Source organism: Oncorhynchus tshawytscha, linkage group LG20 (genome assembly GCF_018296145.1).
Source record: "Oncorhynchus tshawytscha isolate Ot180627B linkage group LG20, Otsh_v2.0, whole genome shotgun sequence".
NCBI classification, from domain to species: domain Eukaryota; kingdom Metazoa; phylum Chordata; class Actinopteri; order Salmoniformes; family Salmonidae; genus Oncorhynchus; species Oncorhynchus tshawytscha.
Window position 1 is genome coordinate 10,206,093 of NC_056448.1, and position 9,595 is coordinate 10,215,687.

Here is a 9,595-nt window from a genome sequence, read left to right on the forward strand (position 1 = left end):
GTTGGGAGAGAGGAGGAGGTCTTCCAACGCCTCCACCAGCCCCACTACAGCAGGCCCCACTGTCCACCCCTCCTTCATCCGGTCCCAGCGGGATTCGGCTCTCGTTCCAGAAGGAGTATGATGGGACGGCTGCCGGATGCCAGGGGTTCCTACTCCAGCTGGAACCCTACCTGGCGACTGTCTACCCGGCTCCTTCGGGACGTGAGAGCGTGTCCACCCTCATCTCCTGCCTCTCAGGCAAAGCCCTGGAGTGGGCCGTATGGAGTGAAGGAGACGCAGCGTTGGACCATTATGCAGAGTTCACCCTCGGGTGAACATCTGTTCAACCTGAGGCAGGGGATGAGGAGCGCACAGGATTTCGCTTTGGACTTCCGGATCTGGCCGCCAGTGCAGGATGGAACGACAGGGCCCTGATCGATCACTACCGGTGCAGTCTGCGCGAGGACGTCCATCGGGAGTTGGCCTGCCGAGACACCACCCTCACGTAGGACCAGCTGGTGGAACTGTCCATCCGGCTGGACAACCTACTGGCTACCCACGGACGTCCAGATTGGGGCCTGTCAGTTCCATCCCCCAGCACCTCCGCTCCGACGCCCATGGAGCAGGGAGGTGCTGCGCTTAGGGCGATCGGAGGAGGGGCCATTCTCTGCACCATCTGTGGCCGCAGAGGGCGCACTGCTGGTCGGTGCTGGGGGGGTTCCTCAGAGAGTTGAGGCAGCAGGCAGGGCACTATCGTGTCACCCCAGGTGAGTTGGCACCAGGCTCACCCAGAGCCACCTGTTGCTCACATGTATGTGTTTATTACATTTAATGAGTTTTCCCCACATTCCCAGCACAAGGCGCTCATAGATTCAGGCACAGCTGGGAATTTTATTGACTGTTCATTTGCCCATAGTTTAGGGATCCCCTTGTTCCTGTGGATCTGCCCTTCCCTGTGCACGCCCTAGATAGTCGACCATTAGGTTCAGGGCTGATTAGGGAGGCCACCGCTCCACTAGGTATGGTTACGCAGGAGGGTCACAAGGAGATAATCAGTCTCTTCCTTATTGATTCTCCTGCGTTTCCCGTGGTGTTGGGCCTACCCTGGTTGGCCTGTCATAACCCCACTATTTTGTGGCAACAGAGTGCTCTCAAGGGGTGGTCACAAAAGTGCTCAGGGAGGTGTGTAGGGGTTTCCATCGGTGCGACTACGGTGGAAAGTCCAGACCAGGTCTCCACCGTGCCGCATCCCCTCAGAATATGCCGATTTGGCTCTCGCCTTCTGTAAGGAGAAGGACACTCAATGATCACCCCATCAACGGGGGGATTGTGTGATAAATCTCCTGGTAGACGCAGCACTTCCCAGGAGTCACATGTATCTTCTGTCACAGGAGGAGACGGTGGCTATGGAAACATATGTCTCTGAATCTCTGGGGCAGGGATACTTTCGGCCCTCCACTTCACCTGTCTTCTCAAGTTACTTTTTTGTCAAGAAGAAGGATGGAGGTCTGCGCCCATGTATTGACTATCGGGGATCAATCAGATCACTGAGAGGTACAGCTACCCTCTGCCTCTCATCGCCAGTGCGATCGAGTCAATTCTTCACAAAATTGGATCTCAGGAGCGCTTACAACCTGGTGCGTATCCAGGAGGGGGACGAGTGGAAGACGGCATTTGGTACCACCTCAGGGCACTAGGAGTACCTCGCCATTCCGTACGGGTTGATGAATGCTCCATCAGTCTTCCAGGCCTTTGTTGACCAGATTTTCCGGGACCTGCACGGGCAGGGTGTGGTGGTGTATATCCATGACATTCTGATATACTCCGCTACACGCGCCGAGCATGTGTCCCTGGTGTGCAGGGTGCTCGGTAGACTGTTGAGAAGGATGAGAAATGTCTGTTCTTCCAACAGTCCGTCTCCTTCCTAGGGTACCGCATTTCCACTTCAGGGGTGGAGATGGTGAGTGACCGCATTTCAGCCGTGCGTAATTGGCCGACTCCCACCACGGTAAAGGAAGTGCAGTGGTTTCTAGGGTTTTCCAATTACTACTGGAGGTTTATCCGGGGTTTAGGTCAGGTAGCGGCTCCCATTACCTCACTGCTGAATGGGGGACCGGTGCGACTGCAGTGGTCGGCTGAGGCGGACAGGGCTTTTGGTCAACTGAAGGCTCTGTTTACCTCGGCTCCCGTGCTGGATCATCCTGATCCCTCTTTGGCGTTCATAGTGGAGGTGGACGCATCCGTGGCTGGGATAGGAGCTGTGCTCTCTCAGCGCTCGGGCACGCCACCAAAGCTCCGCCCCGTGCTTTCTTTTCGAAGAGGCTCAGCCCGGCGGAGGAAACTTTGATGTGGGGGACTGGGAGCTGTTGGCTGTTGTCAAGGCTCTGAAGGCGTGGAGACATTGGCTTGAGGGGGCTAAACATCCTTTTCTCATCTGGATTGACCACCGCAATCTGGAGTACATCCGGTGGGCCATGTTATTTACCTGTTTTGTTTTCACTCTGTCCTACAGACCAGGTTCCCAGAACGCTAAGGCAGACGCACTTTCCTGGATGTATGACACAGAGGAGCGGTCCATGGATCACACTCCCATACTTCTGGCCTCTTGCCTGGTGGCACCGCTGGTGTGTGAGCTGGACACGGACATCGAGCGGGCGTTACGCACAGAGCCCACTCCGCCCCAGTGTCCAGCTGGGCGTCTGTAAGTTCCGTCAGCTGTCCGCGACCGTTTGATCTATTGGGCCCACACGTCACCCTCCACTGGTCATCCTGGTATCGGTCGGACGGTGTGTTGCCTTAGTGGGAAGTACTGGTGGTCCACCTTGGCCAAGGACAAGGGTTTATGTTTCCTCCTGCTCTGTGTGCGCCCAGTGCAAGGCTCCCAGGCACCTGCCCAGGGGGAAGTTACAACCCCTACCCGTTCCACAACGGCCGTGGTCGCACCTGTCGGTGGACTTCCTGACGGATCTTCCTCCATCACAGAGCAGCACCACATCAATTTTCTAAGTCCTGCCGTCTCCTCCCTTTGCCCGGTCTCCCTGCGGCCCTACAGACTGCGGAGGCCCTGTTCACTCACGTATTCCTGCACTACGGGGTGCCTGAGGACATGGAGGTCTGGAGGGCATTCATGGAACCTTTGGGGGTCTCGGTTAGCCTCACCTCAGGTTTTCACCCCGAGAGTAACGGGCAGGTGGAGAGAGTAAACCAGGATGTGGGTAGGTTTCTGCAGTCATATTGCCAGGACCAGCCGGGGGAGTGGGCGGCATTCATCCACAGGGCAGAGATGGCCCAAAACTCACTCCTCCACTCATCTACTAACCTCTTCCCCTTCCAGTGCGTACTGGGGTATCAGCCGGTTCTGGCACCTTGGCATCAGAGCCAGATCGAGGCTCCTGCGGTGGACGAATGGTTTAAGTGCTCGGAGGAGACCTGGGACGCCGCCCATGTGCACTTGCAACGGGCCGTGAGGCGGCAGAAGGCGAGCGCCGACCGCAACCACAGTGAGGCCCCGGTGTTTGCACCGGCGGACCGGTTCTGGCTCTCGACCCGAAACCTGCCCCTCTGCCTGCCCTGCCAGAAGCTAGGCCCGCGGTTTGTGGGGCCATTTAAAGTCCTGAGGAGACTGAACGAGGTATGCTACAGGTTACAGCTTCCCCCAGATTACCGTATTAATCCCTCGTTCCATGTGTCTCTTCTCAGGCCGGTGGTGGCTGGTCCACTCCAGGAGTCTGAGGTGCGGAAGGTTCCTCCACCTCCTCTAGACATCGAGGGGGCCCCGGCGTATGCTGTTCGAGCCATCCTGGACTCGAGGCATCGGGTGAGGGGCCTTCAGTACCTCGTGGAGTGGGAGGGGTACAGGTACTGCGCCTCCTCCTCGGTGTCATCCCCGAGGTTGGTGTCAGCGTGCTGCTGGAGCTGCGCATCAAGGGGAGGGGGGTACTGTCACGACTTCCACCGAAGTCCCTCTCCTTTGTTCGAGCGGCGTTCGGCGTTTTTTTTGCAGAATTACTTCAGTGCCTTATTGTATACAGGATGCATGTTTTTGAATACTTGTATTCTGTACAGACATCCTTCTTTTTACTCATTGATGTTAGTATTGTGGAGTAACCATCTTCAGTTATCTCATTTGACAGCCATTAAACTCTGTAACTGTTTTAAAAATCACCATTGACCTCATGGTGAAATCCCTGAGTTAGGAAGGGCACCTGTATCTTTGCTGTCACTGGGTGAATTGACACACCATCCAAAGCATAATTAATAATTGCACCATGCTCAAAGGGATATTCAATGTCTGCTTTTTTTTTTTTTACCCAATTTTGCGAACCATTGGAAAACCTACCTGGTCTTTGTGGTTGAATCTGTGCTTGAAATTCAAATTGACTAAGGGAGCTTACAGATAATTGTATGTGTGGGATACAGCGATGGGGTAGTCATTTAAAAAAACATTTTAAACACTATTATTGCACACAGAGTGAGTCCATGCAACTTATTATGTGACTTGTTAAGCACATTTTTACTCCTGAACTTATTTAGGCTTGCCATAACAAAAGGGTTGAGTACTTATTGACTCAAGACATTTCAGCTTTTGATTTTTTATTAAAAACATAATTCCACTTTGACATTGTTGTGTGTAGATCAATGACCAAAATCTCATTGTAATCCATTTTAAATTCAGGCTGTAACACAACTAAATGTGGGAAAAGTCAAGGGGTATGAACACTTTCTGAAGGCATTGTGTCTGTCTCTCTCTTCACTCTTATCTTATACCCCACCCCCTGGTCAAAAAGAATGGTCATTTCAACTTGTTATGACTATAATCATGTTGCAACAACATGCCCGGTTGGTTGAATTTGCAAAAAGTCGTCAGTGTACAGGTTTTGTATTATGGCTCTCTCGACAACAACAACAAAAATGTCATGGTTACCCTGCAATTGCGTTTACATGCGTAGGCTACTGATGTATTGCAGATTTTAAGATACCTCTTTGATATTCAATTTTACAAAAGGATGCAGATGTCCTTTGAAGCAGGGATAATGTGAGTGTGTGAGTACTGCATGTGTATGTGTGCATGTGTTTCTCTCTTTATATTTTCATACTCGTGTAAGCTATTTTACGTCACCCAGCAGTAATTTATGTAGATTTGTTTTGATGAGAAAGACTTGTGGGTTGATCTTTATACTGTGAGAGATTGGACACTTCTCACAAGTATACACACAGTAAGTACAAGAGTATTTTCGAACCTTCCTACTTACTCCTGGAAGAAAAGTACATGTAATATTGCATTTCCTCAAAGCTCTCAAAGGGTGCTTAACAACAATATTTTATTCATACCGATATTTATTTTCATGGCCAAGGTATCTTGACTAACAGGAAAGCAGAAAACTGACATTAATCGCAAATGACATCAGCAGGAAGTGGATCAGTACTTTGACCTTGTTACCCCTCTTTCTCTCTCTCTCTCCCTCTCCACTCTCTCTCTCTCTCTCTCTCTCTCTCTCTCTCTCTCTCTCTCTCTTCTCTCTCTCTCTCTCTCTCTCTCTCTCTCTCTCCCTGGATAAGGTTACAGCACCCTTTTCAGCCACACTACAACCATTTTCTCCATAATAAGCAGGATATTGGATATTATGAAGTTTGATTTGTTGCTAAGCAACTGGATATCTATGCACCAGACTCACCTATCTCTTAAGGGAAGTCTCTTCAGAAAGAAGAGAGTGGTGAGTGGGGAGTGTCGAAGTTGCAAAATAGCTTCAGCATCTCTTCATCAACAATGAATCATATTCACTGATGAATACTGATTCTGCTACAATACAATCTTTGTATGTGTCAAAAGATGCCCTTCCAAATATAGCAATATGTGTGAGCTTAGGACCAAAAGCCTTGTAAACTTATGAGGTTATAGGTGGCATTATAATATGATGACTTGAGATAGAAATTAAATATGCACCCTTTGATGCTCTGGCTTGGACGTGTCCTGCGCATTCACAGAACCAGCATCCAGAGATGTGTCATGAATCATATACACTGTACTGTCCAGCTGTTTACTAACATTAACGTCCTTGCCTTCACTGTGGCCATGGACAGGCTGCTATACTGCTTCTGGGAGGGGTCACGACGTCACATCACCTGTCAAGTTCTTACTCTTTGAGTTCGAGACAAACTAAAAAATAGCTGGGAACACAGTAACCAAGGCAACGCAGCTTGTCTGATGATGACACATCTACTCCTACTGAAAATATGGGCCTCGTTTTTTCACCGGTTTTCTTTGAATATGTTTGTAAACAACTGCCAGATATGATAGTGTTTGCCATGCTGACATTTTCTTTCAGTGCTGGGATACATTTCTTCAACACTCAGATCATGAGAACATAATAAAGCTTTGAATAGACATTTGAATCAATATACTTTTTTTGGTGAAATGTAATTTACTTTGAACTAAATTAACCTTCTTTAACCAAATGAATACTGACACGTTAAATGGCACACACATCCACCAAGCCAGTGTGTGTTATGTAATGCTAATTGCCTGTGTTCTAATGGGAAAACTCAAGTGCTCAAGATCTTGGCATTTTAAAGCACTACAGCCTTCATCTTTTTGAATTATGTTAAAAGACAGATTATGCTCAGTAAGATATGCACTAAGCTGTCCTCTCTTTTATGCTTAACTAGACAAAAAAATGACAAAGGCCAGACACAGGAAGCCTCCCTCTCATGTCAGTGAAAGTTAGAAGGGAGGAGGCAGACTTCAACGTGTAGACTTCTGGCACCTGGTCCCCTCCCCAGCAGGCCAGGGGTGAGAGAGGGGACAGGAGGGGTGATAGCGACGAAACAGACAGGAGAGATGACAGAGAGGGAGGAAGCAAAGTCCTCTCACTAATGTGACAGTGGTACTTCCAAGTGATTGAATTTCCTTCCCTGACTTTTAATTCATGTGTGGTTCCTTCTCTTACAGATCAAGACAGCTAAAGGGTTTAGAATGGATAATCAAGCATCTGTGTGTGTACTATTGGCCATTTACAAAATTATCCTTGTGCAGTCAGCCGACAGACATCAACATATGTTGTAATGGATTCCAAGGGAATTAATCAACATTCGACACAAAGCCAGTGTGGGACTAGCTGTAACCTTGAATGGCACTCTGAATGGCACTCAATTAAATTACATTCAAACGGCTTCATTGGCATGGGAAACAGATGTTTACATTGCCAAAGCAAGTGAAATAGATAATAAGCAAAAGTTGTTAGACTCTGTTGGTCAAACTGCCACAGTGGGCTGAACCCGCTGTAAAAACCTGACAACTATCTGACAACCATCTGAGAACCTGTGAGTTGTTGGAGTGGGGCGGGAGGGCGGGCTACTGACAGTATATAATGAGGTAGTGAAGATGCGATGCATAACTCACACGGGGGCAAGGTGATAAGATAGGCACCTCCTCTACTGATTGGGAAATGTGTATTGGGAAATGAAACTAAATGAAAACCAAAGTAACAGTAACCAAACCTTGGTGGTGGTGCCAAGGTTCCTGTTCAAGCCCTAATTAGTCAGTGCCAGTCACTGCCCTCTCCTCTTACTCACATCCTTTAGGCTGTACGCCCGTGGCTGAATCGAGAGACAGTTAGAATGATTGAAAGTGAAATCTTTACAAAAGAAGTAGGCCCATAGGACAGGGGTGTGGGTTGGAGTGATTTTAGGGAGGCAAGAGAGGTGAGGTATCAAGGACGTCGGTTCCTGATAGGAAGATGAGTTGCCGTGGAAACGCCTCAGTGGGAATGTGAATGCCCTGGTAATATGCTTGTAGGATAGACAAAAAAACGAATCCGAAAAGGACAAGTGAAGACAATGCATTCAGGGTAAAACATTGCCTTCAGAAGAGAGGTTCCGTTCATTATTGACCGTATAATTGCTTCTATGACTTAATGACTTACTTATGTATACCTCTCACAATACAGGGAGAAACTTCCGCTGGAGTAATGAGGACCTCTGCACAGAATCACTGTAATTCAACCCTTTCATTTTCATAATCTATTCCTGTCCAGCTTGTCTGAAGGATTATAATAGTTTGCAGTATAATGTTCTTAAACAAATCTGGTTGGAATGAGTAATCTGGTAGAAAATATGCAGAACAAGGGCTGCGATAATTTCAAGTAAGGAATCGTGACGTTGTTTGAGTGGGCTGTTCATGGCCGTATGACTATCTCTGCGTGAATCTAGGCCTTAATGACAGCTACTCACAGTTGTCTAGGTAATCTGCTGCCTATTTATACTGTTGAGGAAGGAGGAAGAGGAACTTGCCTAACAACGACCCCAATATGTCTTCTACTCAGGTAGCACAGCGGATGATACTGCAATAAACATTATATTGCAAAGAACCACCCTCTGTACTTTCCAAGGAAAATGTGAATGTCGTACCACACCATGTGGTTCCAAGGAACCATGGGGATATCTAAGGAACAATTTGACTTCGTACCACACAGTGTGATTGGTGTAGTCGTGTTTGCAACAAGGCAACTAATAACATTGTCTATTTAAAAGAGTCTAAAGTAGTTTTGGTTGTTCATCTAACCTTATCACAAATCAAGGTTTATAAGGACAAATACTAGCTTGGCAGCTGACCTCCTCGATGTGAAACAAACATCAGAAACATGTCCTACCCTTTTTAACTCTGCCCTGGTCTGGTCTGCTGCAACGATAAAAGCAAGAACGCCGAAACAAGTGGCCTTTTGTTTGGGTATGTATCAGTGAGTGTTTGTAAAACCCTGTTTCCCAACCAGGATAAATATGCTTATTTCCTGGGCCCTCTGACCCAGTGCAAAGGTCAGAATGAAGCTCTGGTCTGAATGAAGCAGTAGAACACACAGTAGTCTTTACTCTGATGATATGAATGACGCCAACCATGTGAGGCCAGCCATCTCTACTCATGATTGGATAAGGCTGACGACCGTATAGTCCGCTCCAATTCAGATGAAGATTTGAAGTACTACTAGGCTTTTCTCCCCCAAATCAACTCAAATCAAATTGTATTGGTCAAATACACGTGCTTAGCAGATGTAGTGAAATGCTTGTGCTTCTAGTTCTGACAGTGCAGCAATATCTAACAAGTAATCTAACAATTCCTCAACAACTACCTAATACACACAAATCAAAAGGGATGGAATAAGAGTATGTACATATAAATATATTGATGAGTGATGGCCGAGCGGCATAGGCAAGATGCAATAGATGGTATAAGATACAGTATATACATATGAGATGAGTAATGTAAGATATGTAAACATTGTTAAAATGGCATTATTTAAAGTGACTAGTTATCCATTTATTAAAGTGGCCAATGATTTGTGTCTGTATATAGCAGCAGCCTCTCTGAGTTAGTGATGGCTCTTTAACAGTCTGATGGCCTTGAGATTGAAGCTTTATTTCAGTCTCTCGGTCCCAGCTTTAATGCACCTCTACTGACCTCACCTTCTGGATGATAGCGGCAGTGGCTTGGGTGGTTGTTATCCTTGATGATCTTTTTGGCCTTCCTGTGATATCGGGTGCTGTAGGTGTCCTGGAGGCCAGGTAGTTTGCCCCCGGTGATGCGTTGTGCAGACCGCACCACCCTCTGGAGAGCCTTGCATTT